Here is a 21,360-nt window from a genome sequence, read left to right on the forward strand (position 1 = left end):
CATGAAAATACCCACACATCACTCTCTGAGATTTTCGTATCAACGCACTTTTAATTAAAGATAGCCCAATCGAACATGTTTAAATACCTTAAGGGAACTCTAGACTGTCCATATAAATCTCAAAATGATCACGGCCACACAATTCGGCCGCGCAATTCAACAAGCCTAGCCAAGCCCTGACAGAAATAGGCGATCATCGCAATAACCATCGGCGGGCCTACTAATACCCCGACCAGTCGGACTTTATCTAACGTGCTTCAACGTTATTGAACGCCAACCCCAATCATGGGTAATCGCGTTGTTGAAGAGGAGAGCTCGAACGAGCTAGACCGGCCAAAACGGTCTCAGAAACATCCCAATCGTCCAACTTTGCCAGCCTAGTTGGACGGATTAGATTTTCCTACAAACGGTTAAGGAAGTTACGGCATGTTCATTGGCGGCCCAACTACTCCCTTGGTCGATCGACCTACCCACGACAAGAACATAATGCTTCAAGTCGTTCGATCGAACTAGGATGGACGTGGCCGTTTCAAAACCCTAATTTGTGTTTGCGGCAATATGTTATTGTCGCAAATCGATCACGGCCGCCCATCTTTGCCAGCCTAGTCGGATAACCTAGATTTGATCTCGCTCAACGTGTAGGATGCGGATACGTTCACTAGCGGCTCGACTATTGTGTCAAATGATCGAATATTCTCTAACAGGGTGATGACGCCCAAAATCGTTGGCCCAAAGTATGATGGCCACACGACTTTAAAACCCTAATATGGGTTGCGGTATCATACAACTATCGCAAATCGATCACGATCGTCCATCTTTTCCAGCCAAAGTAAGTGGCCTAGATTCAATTCCAGGAGACACAAAAGATGTAAGCGTTCGCTGACATCCCGACTTTGCATAGGGCTGATCGGCCTGCTCAAATCAACGCCTAGCGTTTTCAAATGATCCGCCAAAATAGGGTTGGCCGCACGGTCCCTAAACCCTAAAATTACACTAACGGCAGTATGCAACTGCCGCAAATCATCTCCGCCATCCAACTTCGCCAGACGAGTTGACCGACCTAGATTTGGTTTTAGGTGACCAACAAGATGTCGTTGTGATCACCATCCACTCTTCTTTCATGAGGGACAATCGTCTAAGCAACAACTATCTCATATGGATCCCAAACGATCGCCCAAACGGAACTAGTTGTGCTGCTTGCATGAAATTCAACATCAGTCATTAACTTAGCAAATCACCTCTTCCACTCAGCTTGGACAGCCGATTTAAGCGGTCCAGATCTAACTTGGATCGACCAATAGGATTTTAGAATGGCTACCAGTCGCCACTCTCCTATAGGAACTGATCGGCCACTCCTTGGGATGTGTGCGTAGCCCAACTCTCTGAAAAAGGGCGGTCGTGCTCCTTTTGAGACGATTAATCCGTGACTGATTCGATCGAGCTCTAAAACAACGATGCTCCATGCACATCGATTATTTGGAGCTGCTTGTTTAAAAGCGATGCTTTACGTGCATCGAATACATACGATATTTCATGAATATCGGCTTCACAAATAACTTAGTTATTTAACCTAAAGCGCTACGTGATGCTTTCAGCGGCAAGTCCCACTACTTGACCCATTTACTCGAGACATCAAACATGTCACAAACTGGGGGATACTCACTGGGGTATTGGTCTGGTGGTTTACAGCGTGCGGCGTGCAACTCGCCCATTACAAGAAAGTGTCAGGAAAGATGGACGGTTAACAGCAATAGGAGTAGTGGGTGAAAGTGTAATCAGTTCTCCCTCATAATGGAAACGTGGTGATCACCATTATTTACACAACCCCACTTCTCCACTGCTTGATCACCTCCACTTCCTACGAGATCAGGGCGCGCGCTCAATGACTTGTATGAATAGGTTTCTCAACCTATTTCAACACAAGACAAGTGTTATCAACACAGTATCCAGAAAACACTAAGAACTGATGGCTTATATTATGCAAGCCAGTTTCACATTCTGATACAAGTCATAAAGCGCCACACCTTCATAATTCAACATTCTGATCTCAAAAACCATCTTCGCTTCCCTTCCTAAGATCAACCCCTTCTCCTTCACTTTGTGACCGAATTGAATCTGGAACGGCCATTTCTTGGTTTAGGCCAGAGTCTTACATATTGATCTCTCGAATCTAAAAGTACTCCCGTACAGTACATTGTTTAGGGTTTGAATCGTTTCTCATCAACACACCCAAATTTACCAAAAACAGCAGAACCATTTTTTACCTTCAAACAATTGGCGACCACAGTGGGAGATTAATCTCTCGGTTGCAAGATCAATTTTCGATTTCATTTCAATTTTCTCAAAATGAAAGATGGTGGATCTTAGGTCTGGATTAACGACAAATCCTGATGTTACTGGCGCTGAAAACACCCCTGATGTCCACATTCCTGCCAGTGACACCAATGTACCGCCTACCAGCACGATCAATATATCTCGTGGTACTACATCCTCAACCACCAACACCAGCGGCGCAGAAGACACTCATTTAGGCGTGACACCCCCAATCTCCTGAGCCAGAACCGCTGCCGCCACCAATATTTCTTCGAGCGTAACGCCCCCGGTCATTACTAGAGCTACTGCCACTTCCCCGTCAAGATGAGAGACCGGAGGATCCAGAGGAGGCTAACCCCCTATCACCATTGTTGATTTGATGGAAAGACGAGAAGTTCTTGCAAAGGCTCAGACGGATACAACTCAGAAAGAGGTACTCACTTTCCTCAAGACGCTAATGGAGCGACTATCACAAGAGTTGCGTCAGCCCATAGAACCAATGTGGAGTACTTTTAACACTTTCGGCACAAGCACTTCAACAGGGCGTGCATTCATAGATGAAGAAGTTCGTATTGCTCCTGATCGCTCAAGGGAAAGGAATCAACCGTTCAATTTCATCACGCGTGAGGATCTAGAACGACTTCTACAACATCGAGGCAAGTAAAACCCGGTATAACTGCACCAGCATCAGCTTCCTTATCCTCCTGATGTGCAAAGAGTTTCTCTTCCGAGAGGATACTCCTATCCTCAATTTTCCCTTTATGACGGAACTGGTAATGCTTGTGAACACATCTCTCGTTTTCTGGAGTCATTAGGAGAGCATGAATAGAATCATGTCCTCCGCTTGAAAAAGTTCTCAAAGTCACTTACCAGGAGAGCGTACACCTGGTACAACAACACTACACCAAACAACATATCCAACTGGTGTGAGATAGTAACCGCTTTCTACAAGAAGTATTTCTTCGTATCCGAGAAAATCACCTTTTCAGATTTGGGGAGGATGTTCCAATGAAACAATGAGCATCCATCTTGATATGCTGGAGAATTTGCAATTTCAGACATCCTTTAAACTTCGTGAAGCTGTTAAACGCTCGGCTACAACAGCACCTGCCCTGCTAGAAAGAACCAGACCTGCCAGGAATGAAGAGCCTCTTGATATTCGTGGAAGCATACATCTCACCAACAGGAAATACAACCTTCAGCCTTATGTAAGCAGCTTCACTGAAGCAGCAAGAGGAAAACCACCAAGATACAACAATCCTGCGCATCCGAAACCTCCAACTCCAACCTCAGTACCACATGCACGACTATCACAATGATAAAACAACGTCACAGACATACCATATCTAGCTTGTCGGCAACAAAACCGGTGAGAGACGCTTTCAGAATTTCGTCTCCCGTAGAAGAAGTAGTTGCATTACCGAAGGAGGTCGCACCCGGGACTTAAGAGGTACATACGAACTCTCCATTTCAAGTGCTTCTTCATACTTGCATAACATGTTAGTTAAGTCATCTGCATGAGGGGACTTCCCTACTTCTCAAAGACACGATCCAAAGATGATAGGGACAAAGGAGTGTAGCTGGGGACTGCTCAGCACTATCCATCTCAAAGATTTTGAATTTAGAGAGATGCAAGCACGCTATCATTATGATTCGAGGATGTCCAAAGACGAGGACATACTCAAGAGAGCAGACGCATTGTCGAAAACCAGCGATATGCTTGGACGTCTATGAAACGCAACGTAGAAGCAAAGACGGCCTCATGGTCAGCAACTCGTACGATCCTCATCAACGTTGGGTTCAACTCCAACTCTCTTCCAAAGTATTTCTTCAGAGACCCAGGGTGACAACATCTATCAATTTGAAAGCTCAATAGATACTCGTGGGTATGGGACTGTATCCCTCTTCTCCATTCCATGAGGAAACATCAAGGAAGCTATCGGTTCCATCATCAGCTTCTCCCTCTAATAATGAGACGATCTCTACCATTATATGAAGACTTCCAAGTTCGTGCAAGTAGCTACCATGCCTCTCCCTACCAGTCTCTTCTGATCACATCTGCTGCCAATAATCGTTGCTGCTCGCCAGAGCTTCACCATAACAACAACCACTACGGACAGAGGTAATCCGAACTTCTGCATATTTTGCTTTCTCATGGAGAAGTAATAGAGTCTCCAGTACGGAGGAGAGATGGTGATATCTTTATTATGTTAAACCCATGACGACACAAGATAGAGCCATGTAACTCACGCTTGGGTACTGAGACTCAGCATGAAATTATTTCATCGTCAGTGAAGGACTTCTTCAACACTAGATAGATGGTCAATCAAGAAGCATGTAATTTGCAAGGGAAAATCAAACTGAAGGAGAAGCCGCTTCAACGCACGCTCTCTCCATAAGCTGCTTCAAAGCTCTCTCCAGAAGAAGCCGCTACAACACACGCTCTCTCCTGAAGCCACTTCAACACTCTCTCCAGAAGCCGCTTCAACGCTCTCTCTCCCAAAGCCGCATCAACACTCTTTCCCGAAGCCGCTTCAACGCTCTCTTCAGAGGCCGAAGCCGCTTCAACACCTTACCAGCAAATGCAATGGAAGTACGTCTTTCAAGAGAAAATAATCTCGGGATAATTACACCTGGGGACTGCCAGCACATGATGCCTTCACGTCCCTCAACCGGTTTATTTCTAATATCAGCAATCATTACCGTTGAAACTTTACGAGCCATAGAAAGTTCTCAACATGGACATAATATCAGCAAAGACTCCAAAGTACAAATCGGAGATGTTTTCACGTTTCCAGCCACGCCATCGATTCTGAAGTGTAACTGGGTACTTCTCATTGCATCCCATTCCATACAACCATCCAAGATTCAGAAGACGGTTCAAAGGATGTTGCTTGAAACAAAGTCCTTGAAGACTTGATGGCGGCACGTCAACAATGGAACGCCTCTCAGCTTGTCTACTTCACTTAACGTCTCCGGAGGATTGTGCCCATACAAGCATCCCCGGGATATCATCATCGCAATCAAAAAGAGCAAGATGACTGAAAAAAATCATCAAGCAGCCAGTACATGCTTCTTAAGGAAAGCGTCATTCATACCCTGAAGTGCATCTGCTTCAATGACGAAACGACCTCTCAATCACCATCTCATTGTGCCTAGATCTCAGAAAGAAGTTTCGCCATCTGTAGTTTTCATATTTTGGAAAATCCCTTCACAGAATCAGGAAGCAGCGAGCTAGTGCACGCGGTACTCCCAGATTGCAATTATTTCTTCAGACGTGTCTGACCACATCACACGCGCTATTAATTGGAGATAGAGCCTCCGCACCCAACAAATACGACTCCTGGATCTCCTGTTCACGGAAGCACAACACAAGTGATATAACAAATGGAAGTTGCAGCATGAATTAAGTATTATTATTCGATCAAGCCCTGGCTCTAACCGCAGACTACTAAACATCAAAGAAGTGTCGTCAACGCCAGGGACAATGGCGCCTTCATTAGAATCCTCTCCAGGAGATGCTTCAACATCCTCTCGATCCGCTTCAACACCCTTCCTGGAAGCTGCATCAACGTTCTCTTTGGGAGCTGCTTTAATTGCTTCAGCAGCCTTTTAAGGATATTCCTCATGACAGGGCTTGTCCACATCAGAGTCGAGGAGTATGACATCGTCATGAATAAGGAAATCTTGGACACGATCTCGAACGATACTCATATGTACAAGGGACTTGGAATGCAGTTTGAGATCCCAACCAACAGTATGCCTAATCTACCTGAGGCCAACCAACATCATGCTAGAGGAACGCTTACCTGGACGCCTCTTGAACGTGACATGTTCCAAGGACAGGCCGATCCATCTCTCCTGGTAACATCTAACTTTTTCTCATAAGTTTTACCTTTATTTGTCACCATCTAGTGCTTACCCCGCAATAGTGTAACCATTACGTGCTAAGCAGGGGATTTAATGTTGATGGTGGTTTTTAGTTCAAGGCTATAATTTTAAAACCAGTATTTAATGAGTTGTCACCCTGCAAGGGGTAAAGCCATTTGAAGAGTAACGAGTGCAAAAAATCCTCCTCGCTCATTGAGCAATTCAATATATATATATATATATATATATATATATATATATAAATTTCACTCAGAATGGTGCGCGTATTAGAATCCCAAATATTCTGTGAATTCTATTTTTGCCAACATTACCAACTAATGCATGACTTTCCTAGTATTTTCATATGCTATGTTCCCAGCCGAACTCTCATTATTGACATGACATGACGATTAAGTGTTCACTCTCAGCAGAGTAGCATGAATCTCCCGAAGTGCCAGTATTGAGATCTGCATGAAAATACCCACACATCACTCTCTGAGATTTTCGTATCGACGCACTTTAATTAAATATAGCCCAATCGAACTTTTTTTCATTCCTTAAGGGAACTCTAGAATGTCCATATCAATCTCAAAATGATCACGGCCACACAATTCGGCGGCGCAATTCAACAAGCCTAGCCAAGCCCTGGCAGAAATAGGCGATCATCGCGATGACCGTCGGCGGGCCTATTAATACCCCGACCGGTCGGACTTCATATAACATGCTTCAACGCCTTTGAATGCCAACCCCAAACACGGGTGATCGCGTTGTTGAAGAGGAGAGCTCGAACGAGCTAGACCGGCCAAAACGGTCTCAGAAACATCCCAATCGTCCAACTTTGCCAGCCTAGTTGGACGGCTTAGATTTTCCTACAAACGGTTAAGGAAGTTCCGGCATGTTCATTGGCGGCCCAACTCCTCCCTTGGTCGATCGACCTACCCGCGACAAGACCATAATGCTTCAAGTCGTTCGATCGAACTAGGATGGACGTGGCCGTTTCAAAACCCTAATTTGTGTTTGCGGCAATATGTTATTGTCGCAAATCGATTACGGCCGCCCATCTTCGCCAGCCTAGTCGGATAACCTAGGTTCGATCTCGCTCAACGTGTACGATGCGGATACGTTCACTAGCGGCTCGGCTATTGTGTCAAACGATCGAATATTCTCTAACAGGGTGATGAGGCCCAAAATCGTTAGCCCAAAGTAGGATAGCCACACGACTTTAAAACCCTAATATGGGTTGCGATATCATACAACTATCGCAAATCGATCATGATTGTCCATCTTTGCCAGCCAAAGTAAGTGGCTTAGATTCAATTCTAGGTGACACAAAAGATGTCAGCGTGTTCATTGACGTCCCGCCTTTGCATAGGGCTGATCGGCCTGCTCAAATCAACGCCCAGTGTTTTCAAACGATCAGCCAAAATAGGGTTGGCCACACGGCCCATAAACCCTAAAATTACACTAACGGCAGTATGCAACTGCCTCAAATCATCTCTGCCGTCCAACTTCACCAGACGAGTTGACCGGCCTATATTTGATTTCAGGTGACCAACAAGATGTCGTTGTGGTGACCATCCACTCTTCTTTCATGAGTGACAATCGGCCAGGCAACAACTAGCTCATAGGGATCCCAAACGATCGCCCAAAGGTAACTAGTTGTGCTGCTTGCATGAAATTCAACAGAAGTCATTAACTGCCGCAAATCACCTCAGCTACTCAGCTTGGCTAGCCGATTTAAGCGGTCCAGATCTAACTTGGATCGACCGATAGGATTTTAGAATGGCTACCAGTCTCCACTCTCTTATAGGAACTGATTGGTCACTCCTTGGATGCGTGCGTAGCACCCACCAACTCCCTGAAAAAGGGAGGTCGTGCTCCTTTTGATATGTTCAATCCGTGACTGATTCGATCGATCTCTAAAACAACGATGCTCCATGCACATCGATTGTTTGGAGTTGCTATTTTAAAAGCGATGCTTTACGTGCATCGAATACATACGATATTACATGAATATCGGCTTCACAAATAACTTAGTTATTTAACCTAAAGTGCTATGTGCTACTTTCAGCGACAAGTCCCACGCTTGATCCATTTACTCGAGACATCAAACATGTCACAAACTGGGGGATACTGGGGTATTGGTCTGGCGGTTTACGGCGTGCGGCACGCAACGCGCCCGTTACGAGAAAGTGTCAGGAAAGACGGGCGGTTAACATCAATGGTAGTAGTGGGTGAAAGTGTGATCAGTTCTCCCTCATAATGGAAACGTGGTGATCACCATTCTTTACACAACCCCAATTCTCCACATCTTGATCACCTCCACTTCCTCGAGATCAGGGCGTGCGCTCAATGACTTGTATAAATAGGATTTCAACCTATTTCAACACAAGACAAGTGTTACCAACACAGTATCGAGAAAACACTAAGAACTGATAGCTTACATTATGCAAGCCAGTTCCACATTCTTCGCTTCCCTCCCTAAGATCAACCCCTTCTTCTTCACTTTGTGACCGAATTGAATGTGGAATGGCCATTTCTTGGTTTAGGCCAGAGTCTTACAGATTGATCTCTCGAATCTAAAAGTACTCCCGTGCAGTACATTGTTTAGGGTTTGAATTCGTTTCTCATCAATACACCAAAATTTACCAAAAACAGCAGAACCAGTTTTTACCTTCAAACAACTGGACAACAACAAATCAACCATAACTAATTTACGGCCTGTCTCGTAAGAAAACAACCCAACTGTAACTAGTTTACGATTGAATTTTCTCCAATTTTAACCAGTTACGGTTGAAGGTTCATAAAATACTAACCGTTAATAAGTCTTATGGTTGGTTTATATGAAAAAACCTGACAGTAAGTTGCTCTAAAAATCTAAAAAATTAATTTGTTTTTATGTTCTTCCACCAATTTTGAACAATAAAAGGGACGTTCAAACTAAGTAGAGGTGTATTTTTCATTTTCAGCCTATGATTCCTTATTTTGGTTGAGTGAATCAAAACCTAGGATTTCTCAAAGAAATTCTTAAAAAAAGATTTCCCCTTTTTCTTCTCACAAATAACTTTTAACATGATTTAGTTTTTTTGACTAAGTATAAAATAAATTATTAATATATTTATTAGCTAATTAAATGATTAACACTAAATAAATAAGGGCTATTTAGTCATTACGAACTTTCACATTAACTCAAAAATAACAGCCCCTCGATTGGATTCAGCAGCACATATATTAGATTTTATCTAAAAACTGCATACTGACGTCTCTTCAAATGACGAGACCCAAAAATGACCCCCAGACCCAGCTAGTTCAAGGGCCCACCCTCATGTGAGAGGGTAATTTTTCGGGACGGATTTTGCAACGGCCCATTAAGAATTGCTTTTTTTTTTTTTTTTTTTTTTTTTTGAAGCATGAAATTCATTAAAATACTAAAGGGCTATTACAAGAGGGTATGGGATACCCAAGGTTCACCAATTACAATTAGATGGGTAGACCACGATCCTATAGTAATATAGCACTGGAACAAAATGTGAATAACAGTCTTCAAATCGGAGTTGCATCGGGGGAGGATGATGGAGTCGAAGGTGCAAAGGCCTTCGGTCAGTGCTTTCCACAAGAAAAGTTGTGTTTTTGATAGATATCATAGCTCCCATAAAAACTTAATTGGTGGTAGAGGGGTCCGAAGCGATTGACTTGATATGCTAGACAAACATATGTATCCGCCTGCTGTGGTATACTGCGCTGCGTCACCAATCTATTTTCTTTTGTTTCTGCTCGATCCATTGTGAACCTTATAATTGGGTTCCCTTTTGTTTTTCTGCCCGTACTGTAGAGCTAAAGCCTAGGAATCTATTACACTTAAACTATCAGTGTAGAAATAACAGAATTAAATCCTATGGCTAGAAATAAGAAACTAGAGTACTACACTTAACTACGTACAATCTGAGGAAAATAATGAAAAAGCTTGCAGTAAAAAACAGAATTGTGCGAAGGAAATGCGAAGTGAGAGGTGGTTATTCCACCGGCCTGTAAAGTACACATAAAGAATTGCCTCATGATGTTGTGATAAGAACTTAAACGATTTTGTTTCAATATCTTGGATCCCCTTGTCCTGGTGAAAATGATGGGCTGATTGTTTGCTGCTTGCTGTGAAACCATCTATCATCTCCATGATGTTGTAACATTAGTGTGCCCAGACTTCGAGTTTGTCAAAAATAGATTCTTGGTCGCTTGAAATATGGTAATAATTATCCACTGTAAGTAATCATCTAAATTGATCCCTTCACCAAATGTTCACTTTAAATCTGCTCTGCTGTGATGATGTTCTCTGAATTTGACAGCCCTCGTATATACTCATAAACCTTACTCAGGGCAAAAGACCAAACCAGCTCTTCTCAAAGTCTACAAATCCACAGAAAGTCCCAACACTACAATGGAATGACTAAAAACATGGAAAGATCTAAAATCTTTCCATAAACCAAAACAAGATGGAAAGAATTATATAACTACTGGAAAACCATCTTAAAAATTAACTTTTTTTTTTTTTTTTTGTCTTTTTTTCTTAACTTTTTTTTTCTCTTATAACATATTAACTTAAACAAGGCACAATTACGACAAAGATGCCTTCCAAAATACCGGAACATTGAGAAATCTAACAGGGAAACCGCTAGACATTACATCAAGCAGGTTACATGCTTACACCAAAGCAGGACACTTTAGAGTAGAAGGGGAAGAAAAAACTGTGGATCTGAAGCAAAGAGGGTTTAGGTAATAAGGTATGAATTAAGCAAAGAGGGGTTGATTGTGAAACGGGTTGCACATGAAACATATACAAGGATACGTATGGGTAAAGCTCTAATTTGAAATAGGATCAAGGATGGGTGATCAAATGAATAAGAGTAATCAAATAGTTATCCAAAACAAGTCGCAAATGAGGGCTCCAAAACAACATCAGCAGACCCAAGATAACCTCATGGATATATTTCTAAAGTGAAATCAATAGTCCAACACAGAAGGTTACCTGATGACTAGAATAAAATCAGTGAATACAATGAAGAAATCAAGGGCAAAAAATCCGTTTGAGAAGAACAGCATCGAGAAAACTCCATTGAAGATAAGAGACATAACACCACAGCAAAAATCTTTCATAATAATACCAAACCCATGGATTTTAGATGGGAAATCACAACAGCATAGCAACCAAAACATGGATGCACTTATGAAAATAGCAAAATAAGGGACACCGATAATTTTAGTAAATAAATAAAATGATGAACATAAGTGTACTCTCAACGGGACGGGACCCCAAACACACAAATAGTTCTCATTTTTTTATATTCCTGGCCACTGTCGTATGAGGATGTAGTCCCTGTAACTGCACTTTATATCTATCATACCCCACTCCGCACTATGTGTTTGGGCAGACAAATTTGACTTTTCTTAACTTTAGCTGTTATCCGGATCAACGATTAATCTCTGTTAGTCGCCCGCAAGTACTAATAATCCCTTTCATACCCGTTTTATCGTTGTAAACAGTTTACGAGTGATGGTGGGCACTGGAAAAGAAATGATTATTCTTTTTGGTTTTGTTCAAATGGAACAGCAAGTGAGTGCACTAATGTAGGTACAATAAGTAAGAGAGATAGATGCTCTACGACGAAATGTCTTACAAACAGTCTTATAAGGAATTTATTAGGGCTTGGGTTTTATGAAAAAAAATGGCTCAAATCATATATGACAGATTTTGATAGATATTTTTGTGGGTAAAAAAAGGTGTTTTATGATAGATGACTGATTTTCTTGTGTTTAACAGATTGTTTTAACTTTTAATATCCTATAGTCCGGAAGATGTTTTTTTTTTTTTTTTTTTTGCCTTCGGATCACCTGAACCTTGTTTGGGTATGCCTCCGGATCCCTCCAACTGTGTGTTGCCACATGGCACCAATTTTCTTCCTTTACATTAACAACCGGAGTATATCATATCTAATTAATATGGAAACCAGAATACAAAACATAGATTCCTTCTTTTTATTGCATGAAATAATTATTATTTTTTTTGAAGGATGAAATTGGGTTCATTTCTGCTGCTGCTACTGGTCTGTGGGCTGAAAAGTGTAAAGTTCTTGTTTACATTGAACAACAGATGCCTAAAAATCTGAAATTGCTCAAGGTGTTCATGTTCATCTAGCTAATTACCAAGAAGCCACGGGATAAGCTAGAGACCAAAGTCACATGTTTTGGTTACGCTACGAATCACGAATGAAACTCATGGGTTGATGGCTTGATGCCTTTAACTTATGTCTTAAGTCCTTGCTACTTAGATTGGAGTCAAACAACTGGGAAAAGAGGTAGAGCGGAACTTGCACTTGGTTGAGGCTTGATGGAAAGACCCAACTGAACTGACGTTGGAATTGAATACAATGGTGCCACAATCACACGTGGCCTAGTTATTCGTACTGTTCTCATCTTTGATGAACACAATGAAACCTTAGCCATAAAAGGAAATCTTTAATTTAAGGGAAGAAAATCTTCATAAAAGGAATAAGCATATATTTTGTATGTTCTTACCGGAATTAACTAGATCATCCGATTGTCAATGTAGAGGAACGGTGAATATTGATGCCACATGGCAGCATAAAATTGGAAGGACACCAAATCACACACAAGGAGGAGATAGATGATCGGAAACCCTTTTTTAATATCCTAATTTAGATGGAAATTTCTTCCTAAATTTTGTTTTTCTTTCACGTAAAACCAAAAGGCAGTGACTAAATACAACCCCATTTAGTTTAAATGCAACCATATATTAAAATCCTTAGATATTGTGAACCTAACTCATGTGGGTATCTAAAACCACCTACGTCTTCCCTGTAACCCAACTTTTTCTCTTCTCATTATGTTTGTAAAAGACCAACCACGTGATTATATTGTCACTCTGCAATTCCTATAATAATCATTTAAGATTACTTTAAATACAATCAAATCTATTGTTTGTCGAGATTTTTCACTGATTTTGGTATTAGTTCACCTTGGATTGAAACTTTCCGAACGTATCAAACTGGTGGATAGTTTATTAATTGAATTATTCACTAATACAATAATAACATAATCATCAAATATTACCTTCTCATTATGTTTTCTACTGGTGGATAGTTTTCTTTTCCATTGGAAGGAACTAGGAGCCATGTCTTTGTTATAAGAAGGGAAGAAATTAACTTCTCTTCTCATATCAGCGATCTCTAAAAAAAAAAAAAAAAGGAACTTCATGAACATAGCCCGTTATCACAGATGCACTGGAGACTGGAGACTAAGTCTTTTTTACCTGTTTTCCCTGACAGTATAAACATCAATTGACGTTAAAACTGATTTTCTAATTAGGAAGAAGATGATGAAGGGGGTATTAATTATCCACCTTAATTAGGTATACAAAATTTAGAATTTAAAAGGAGGGTTGTAATTAATTTTAATATGGGTTGTATTTAGTCACTGCCAACTAAAATTATAACAGCTGATACAAAATACCTCTTCTTCCATCCATTTATTCGTCGGGTATTTTTAACTTCATACATTCGTTTCTCTTATCTCTAATTCTTATTTGTTAATTGAGTAATCTAGTTACATAATAAGGCATCTATAGTTGCAGTCTTGTTGAGATAAATCTGACATATTCTTCCAGCAATCAGAACTTGGTTGAGAGTAACAATGATCATCTTATACAGTCAACGGACAACATAGAACTTAACTTATGTTTCTCTATATCGTTTTTCCAAATATATATTAACATCCACAACAATCTTTCTTCTTTTAGTTCTTCTTCAGTAGTCCTTGTTTGATAGTGATTTTTTAATGGTGTTGGCGGATGATCTATTTCAGGTTACTACTGACCACGGTGTTGTTGGTGGTGGTGAAAAATCACGTTGCTGGAAGTGGTGTGAACTTTTAGGTAGGGCTATCAATCGGTACCCAAATACTCAGATTCGTATCGGCTGATTAGGGTATGGGTATGGGTACTAAAACTGGACCCATTAGTGATTTCAGGTCCAATCCCGATAAACCTGAATAAACCAATTAGTAAACGGTTCCAACCGGGTCTTACCCGTCTGGTACCCGCGGGTAGTCGGATTTTTCACTTGAAGGTAAATTTAGTAATATCCCTAGGAAAAACTAGGTCATATATATAGAATGAGAATCTTGTGAATAGAGGAGACAGGAAAAAAAAAAGAGAAGGATGTGAGAAATTAAAATTGGTAGATGGTGAGGTTTGGTATTTCGCAATGCACTAGTTTTTGATATGAATGTTTAAGAGGAACATATCATAAAAATTACTTTCAAATTCATTTGTTTTGGGTTTTACAAGGAACAAAAAGGTTTTCCCTGTTTTCCATCCTCATATTTCCTATTTCCAGTACCCTTCACAATTTCTAAAATCAAGTTACTTTTTAATTCTAGTTTTTCCTATGTACCACCTATAAGTATCAAATTGACTCTTATTATGACTATTACCATTTCTATTTGTCTTCTTCTTCATTGACCCCTTCTTTTCATCAAACAAAACCCAAAACTATCAAGTTAGAAACCCTATATTAGACTCATTGTGTGAACAAGGTTAGAAGTTAATAATTGACTTAATTAATCATCAATGTTCAATAATTTTTTTTATTCTGGAATAGTTGAGGACTTGGATTTACTTGTTAATCTATTTTTGTTTTTTTTTCTTGGTGAGCTTATTTTACCCAGAAGCATATTGATCAAAGATGTAATTTTAGATTTTGTATCTAATGATATTTTTGTTTGCATGTTTTTTAAGACTATCTTAAAAATATGATCATCCAGTTCCAGCAGTGGTACCAATTGCACTTGAACTACTCGTCCTTTATTTACCAAAACAAGCTAATTAAATTATATAGTTAATGGTACCACCACACACGGTAGGTTTTATTTAGATGCACTGTGAGATTCATATTTAATAAATAGCCAAAATAGCTGCATAGGGTGTACCGAAACTACACGAACTCTACTCTGGCTCAATTTCTCTATCAAATAATCCTTTCTAATAGTGATTGAAAATGGTGATGAATTATAGAAATGGAGTTGGAGTTGGAGAGGTGGTGGAGATGGATATGCTAGGTATTTTCCTTAAAGGTGGTGATTAACTATTGAGTGTTACTTAGGATAATTTGTAATAGGAATTAGGGGATGAAAAATGGGAAAAGTGGGGTAGGATATAAGGAAAACCAAAAAAAAAAGCACCTAAAATGTGAGATAACAACTATCCTTTCTTTAAAGATCTTAAAAAGGACCTTTTCCTTCTTTGTTTAGATCTGGTCCTTCAGGGACCGGATTTGAGCAAAGATTACATGTTTTTGATTAGTTAATCGTGATTTAGAAGTTATTTCGTTGATTATAATAAATTACTTCACTATTAGATTGATTTCTCTTCGATATAAGAGCGATTTTGTCTTCGCTATTAGGGAGATTCTGTCTGCACTTGTATAGTGTTTCTTTCTTTAGATTTGTTCGTGATTCGTATATTGAATACAAGTACATCGACCATTCAACGCGGACAAGATCAAGTTCTTCATCAGAAACATAGAATTAGGGTTATCTGGTTCCTCACTATACATGAAGAATTTTTGGGTAAATTACTCCTCTCACATAGGAGCACCTCTTTTTAAAGAAGAAAACAAATTAAAATGGTCGTATTATAATTTTGGGTATCATTCCTTCTCCAATCTCTATGCACAAGAATTGGGTGTTGTCATCATAGATCAATCTTTCTCTTCTTGTATTTGTTTCATGTTTTTGATGTACTTATTTTTCTTGAAAGGCATCATGTAAATGTTTCTTATGTGGAATGAAATACTTACCATGTCAACCAATCCTTCCCATTATCTTCTGCCACCTTTTCTTTATGTGAACTGACGATTGAACACTCGGTGGTTTCTTTAAATCCAAATTGACCAAATAGTAACAAGTACTCCGTCGTCTTTTTTTTTTATCAATCCTTTATTCTATTTTCGTCTGTTTTAAATAGTTGTTAGCTTCTGTTTAAAATGATGATTTTTTAGTAAACTAGTTGATACACCCTTAAACTTTTATAATTATAAAATTATTGCTAATATAATCCAACCTAAGTATCTCCCTAAACATATAAACTAATCCATTTTATATCTTTCATATTTCATTCCTTTTTTTATTTATTTAAATGTTTATAACTACAATGTTAGATTCTTTATACTACTAAAAATATGTATATCTACATTACAAAACAAAAGAGGTTTTTGAGCCTTGGACGGCCGGATAACATTTTGAGAGACAAACGTTGCATCTGACCATTCCAATCTCATCCACGGCTAAAGATATCCGACGGATGTAAGAACTGTAACCCCTTTTCATTATGACTTTGCATTGATTGGGTTCCCTCATAATCAAATCATAGATAAAACTGAATATGAAATATATTTTTAAAGATCATTAGCTTTAGTTATCTCATTATTTGATTTTTCCATTCTATTCTCCATCTACAAATATATAAATGTTTAAATAAATACATAAATACTGACTAACCTGTGGTGGATTTCCTCAACATATCAAAAGTAGGGGCATTTATGTACTTTGGCATCAATTCATAATTCAAATGACTTAAAACTAATTATTAGGTCTTCAACATATACAAGTCCCATATAATAAAAATTAATTGTGTACTCCACTTATTGTTATTTTTTAAATATATTTTTTTTAAATCTATATATTCAGGGAAAATCCTTTAAAGAAAAAATAAAAAATATTTAAATTTAAAAAGTAAGTTTAATTTTTTTATTTTTTTGTAGAGAATCTTAGCTTAAAAAATTTTCTTTTAATTTGAAAAATATACTTATCGAAGTTTTGATCATGTATGAGTTGTTTTAATAGAAGAAAATGGTCATGACATGACTACTCCTGCGCGACACAGTTCGTTTGAATAAGTATGCACGGAATATCAAAATATGACACTAGTATCCAAAACATGCCATACATAGTATAAAGGAAAATAATCGCTCACTACATGGTCGGTTACATCTTGTTGTATATATGATGATTTAAGCATGCTAATTAATTACGTTGACGTTGATTTTAGGTTGTGTTATTTCCTTTTATAACTTTTATATTCCCAGTATATTTAACTTTTAATGTGTTACATTCTCTATTCTACCAATTTAAATAAGTAGCCTGAGGCGGAATATCTCCAACATTAACAAAATATATTCACCCGTTGATTCCATTCAAAGGAATTGTAAATACTGAGATGAAATATTCATAGTTTTCCTAATTGTCTTATGAAAATTCCTCAAAAAACATGGATAATATAGTTTTCCATGCTCTTCATACTATTTTGTTTTAATAAAACTACTACCAATTTATTAAAATCGTGTTACATGTAATATTGATTTGGTCTTAAACAATATTTTCTAGTATACTAAAGAAAGGCTAAAAAATCGTGTCGTAATATTGATTCAGTCTCATCCTAACCAAAGACATCTGATGGATGTAAAAATTGTAACTATTTCTCATAATGAGTATACATTTATTAGATTCGCTCATCACTATGATCATAAAAAAACATTAAATGCGACAAATAAAAATAAAAATAAAGGCCATCATTTATATCTTTTGGAGTTTAAAACATGTATATTTGATATTATTTCTGTAACACTCATCCTTAATTAACCTATAAAGAAATAACATCATTAAAACCTATATCAATATTAAAATAAGCAAATAAATTTGAAACTAGATAAATATGATAGGGTACTATGAAGAAATATTTTAAACAATGTTGTGCACATATGTGAATTCAAATAGTCTTATTTAAAAAAAAAAACTCTAATAGAGTCTAATGTTGAGTAATGATGTACATTAACCTTAACTTTGAAATAAAGGTGCAAAAAGATCACAGTTGAGTTCCTTTTTTCCATTCCAATGTCGAATTTTTATTTGACAAAATCATGTATTCAATGCTTAGTGGAAACTTTTGAAGAATTTTTTGGTAGTCATAACTACCGTACACGCATCCTAAACTTTTGAGGTTTTGTTAGTACTAAGATCTTAAAAAATACTAAGTTCTGGATTTTGAGTTTTGGACAAACAGTTAACATTTTGAGAGACAAACGTTACATCCTACTATCCCAGTCTTATTCGAGCCAAAAACATCTGACGGCTGTAGCATTTGTAACCTCTTTTCATTATGAATATATTGATTGTGTATCCTCATAATTATTATCAAAAAATTTAAAATAATAAAGATCATTAGTTATAATTTTCTTATTATTTTATTTTTCCATTGTATTCGCCATCTATAAATAAATAATTAAAACACCAAAAAATTCTTCAAAATCAAGAATAAAAAAAAATTCAATTAAATCCACAAAATTAAACTAAAACTAAATTATTCTCCAGCCATTGAAGAACTATACATAAAACCATCAATTATAGAGATGCTAATTAAAACAACAAAAACGGAAAAAATCCAAATCATTTGTAAAGAAGAAAATCCTATAACATGTAAAGGAGAAACAAATCAAAGCAAAAAATTATCTGGAAATTACCTTGGTGATACGAAGACGTTTGGTGCAAAGAATCACAACCATCATTTTTTCCCCTATGAATCGACCCCTACAATTGATAAACATGTGCTACATAGCGGTTGTTGCATGTTTTCTCCTCAACCATTCATAACAAATATGATATATGAAGTCGTTGAAATCGCTCTCTCCAAAATTTTCGTTATACATGAGATAGAAAATCAAAGAATGGATTTAAAATTCATTCAGCGGATATGCAAATCACTTGAGAATTTGAACGGTTCCACTAACGTATGTGGAGCAAAAACCAAAGATGTCATATATATCGTTGAGCATTTGAGGGAAGTTGTTATTTTTGAGAAAGTCTATAACTTTAAAAAAAGGGAAATAGAGGCATACGTAAGTTTTGTGCTAAAATGTTTATTTATTGTAATATTTTATGTGTAGGACAAATACCAACGTTTTTGTCACTATAATTTTCCACATTTGGAACGTTAGGAAAACAGATATATGAATAACGGCATACACATGTACATATCATCCGAATTCTGAATTAATCCTTAAAAAAGTCATTAATACAAAATTTATGGAATTCAGCCTAACCAGATTTCGAGGATAATTTAGAAGATAACTATATTGCCACTAGCGGCAATAATTAAATTAAGTAAATATTACGTTATCATTTTTCTCTTTTTTTAAAACATTATAAGAATACTATGTTATAAGTGATTTTGGTTTAGTTCGGGAATTACCATGTTATTAGACAAATGTTACAACGACTGCCGTTACGGCACAGATTATCTCTAGAATACTATATATTATACATGTTTATTTTTAATATTATGACTTTATCAAAGCGGGCTAATAACTTTTTTTTAATATTATGACTTTGTCAAAGCGGACTAATAAAATAAGATGAAGGCAGCAAATACCTATTACCTATTAGTTATGTAAAAAAGATATCATGTCAATTCATTTGTGGATCATAACAAAGACCACAAATGGCAGAACATTATCACATAGCACAAAACTAATCTTAGTTGCATGAAACCTCCTCGTCCATTGGACTTGCTTTTTCCCAAGTAAAGTCCAAGAGTTTAAGTCACTCGGTAGACGAATTGGTTTTTTCTCTCTTCTCTCTCCTCTCTCCCACTCCTTCTTCTTTCCTAACAAAACCATCAAAAATAACCATTTTCTGCTCAGATCTAGTCCAATTTCTTCATTTTTCCTTGCTTTTTAGGTTAGGTACTAGACTAGTTTAGTTTTTATTATGTTTTCTACTTAGCTACACCGTTTTGATGGTTATATCTACTCTTTTGAGGTTTATCTTCGCTTTAATGGCGATTTTTGGTTATTGAGTTGGGTTATAAGATCAATAGTGATGCTCTCCAACGACGAAATCTCCATCTTTGTTGTCTCCGGCAAACTCTTCATCGGAATCTTCATCATCAACTTATCCGGCGACGAAATCTTCATCGGTGGTCTTTTTGACGACAGAAGCTTCGTCACTAGTTACAAGAGATTTGAGCAAATCACTCCTACTTTGGGAGCATTTCTTTCTAAAGAAGAAAAACAAACTAAATGGTTGGAATTTAATTTCGAGAAAAACCATCCTTCTTCCGATTTAATCGGATCATATTCATACTTGTATTTGTCTTAATCCGGTAATCCTTCTCTTTCTCTTGTCGGATTTCTCGGTATTTTACTCTTACGGTATGTTCTTGTTACTTTGTATTCTCTTATTTTCGATCTTAAACTCATTGTAACCTTGAAATCCTATTAATGAAAAAGGTTCCTTAAAAAAAAAAACTGAGGGCATACTAAAAATTCACTGTAATGTCCAACAACCCGACTTAAAATTTTAAGCTTATTATAGGGGCGACAGGTTTTATTAGAGGGGCGGCAATGTGATAGTAATGTCTCTTTAGTTGGTTAGGGGATGTCCTAAAGGCGATGTAAATTGACTAGGTTACCCTCCCCATTTTTTAACCTAAATTGAAAATTTGTTTTTTACTTCTTCTCTTCTCCTCCTCCCATCAACCATAACCTCCATTAAAACTCAAAATTTCATCGTCTTCAATTAATCGAAGATTCGAAAATTAATCAAGTATAGTGTAATGACTTATATGAAGTATGTTTTGAAAAATCCAATTAGGGTTTAGTTTATCTTGTTCGATTTAAGTTTAATTTCTATCAAAAATTAGGGTTTTAGATGAAAATTGAAATTAAAGTTTCTGGGTTTATGTGAGTTACGGTTGATTTTAACTCTATTACGAACCGTAACTGGAGATTTTGATGTTTTTACTGTTGGTAATAGTTCAACTACCAACCGTATGCTCTTGTATCCGAGAATTTTATTCAGTTACGGTGGGCAACCATTTTAGTTTACCAACCGTAACTGGTTTTACAATTGGGTTTTCTCCAAATTTAACCAGTTACGGTTGGTAGTTCATCTTTTACGAACCTTAACTATGAATTACGGTTGGTTACGAGCAAAATGCCAACCGTAATTAGCTCTGAAAATGTAAGAAATTGAATTTTTTTACGTATTTGAGCAACAAAAAGCTAGTTGGGACTAATTTAGAAGTATGCCTGGTCATTTTTCAGGTATTGGGTT

This window comes from Papaver somniferum, chromosome 3 (genome assembly GCF_003573695.1).
Source record: "Papaver somniferum cultivar HN1 chromosome 3, ASM357369v1, whole genome shotgun sequence".
NCBI classification, from domain to species: Eukaryota; Viridiplantae; Streptophyta; class Magnoliopsida; order Ranunculales; family Papaveraceae; genus Papaver; species Papaver somniferum.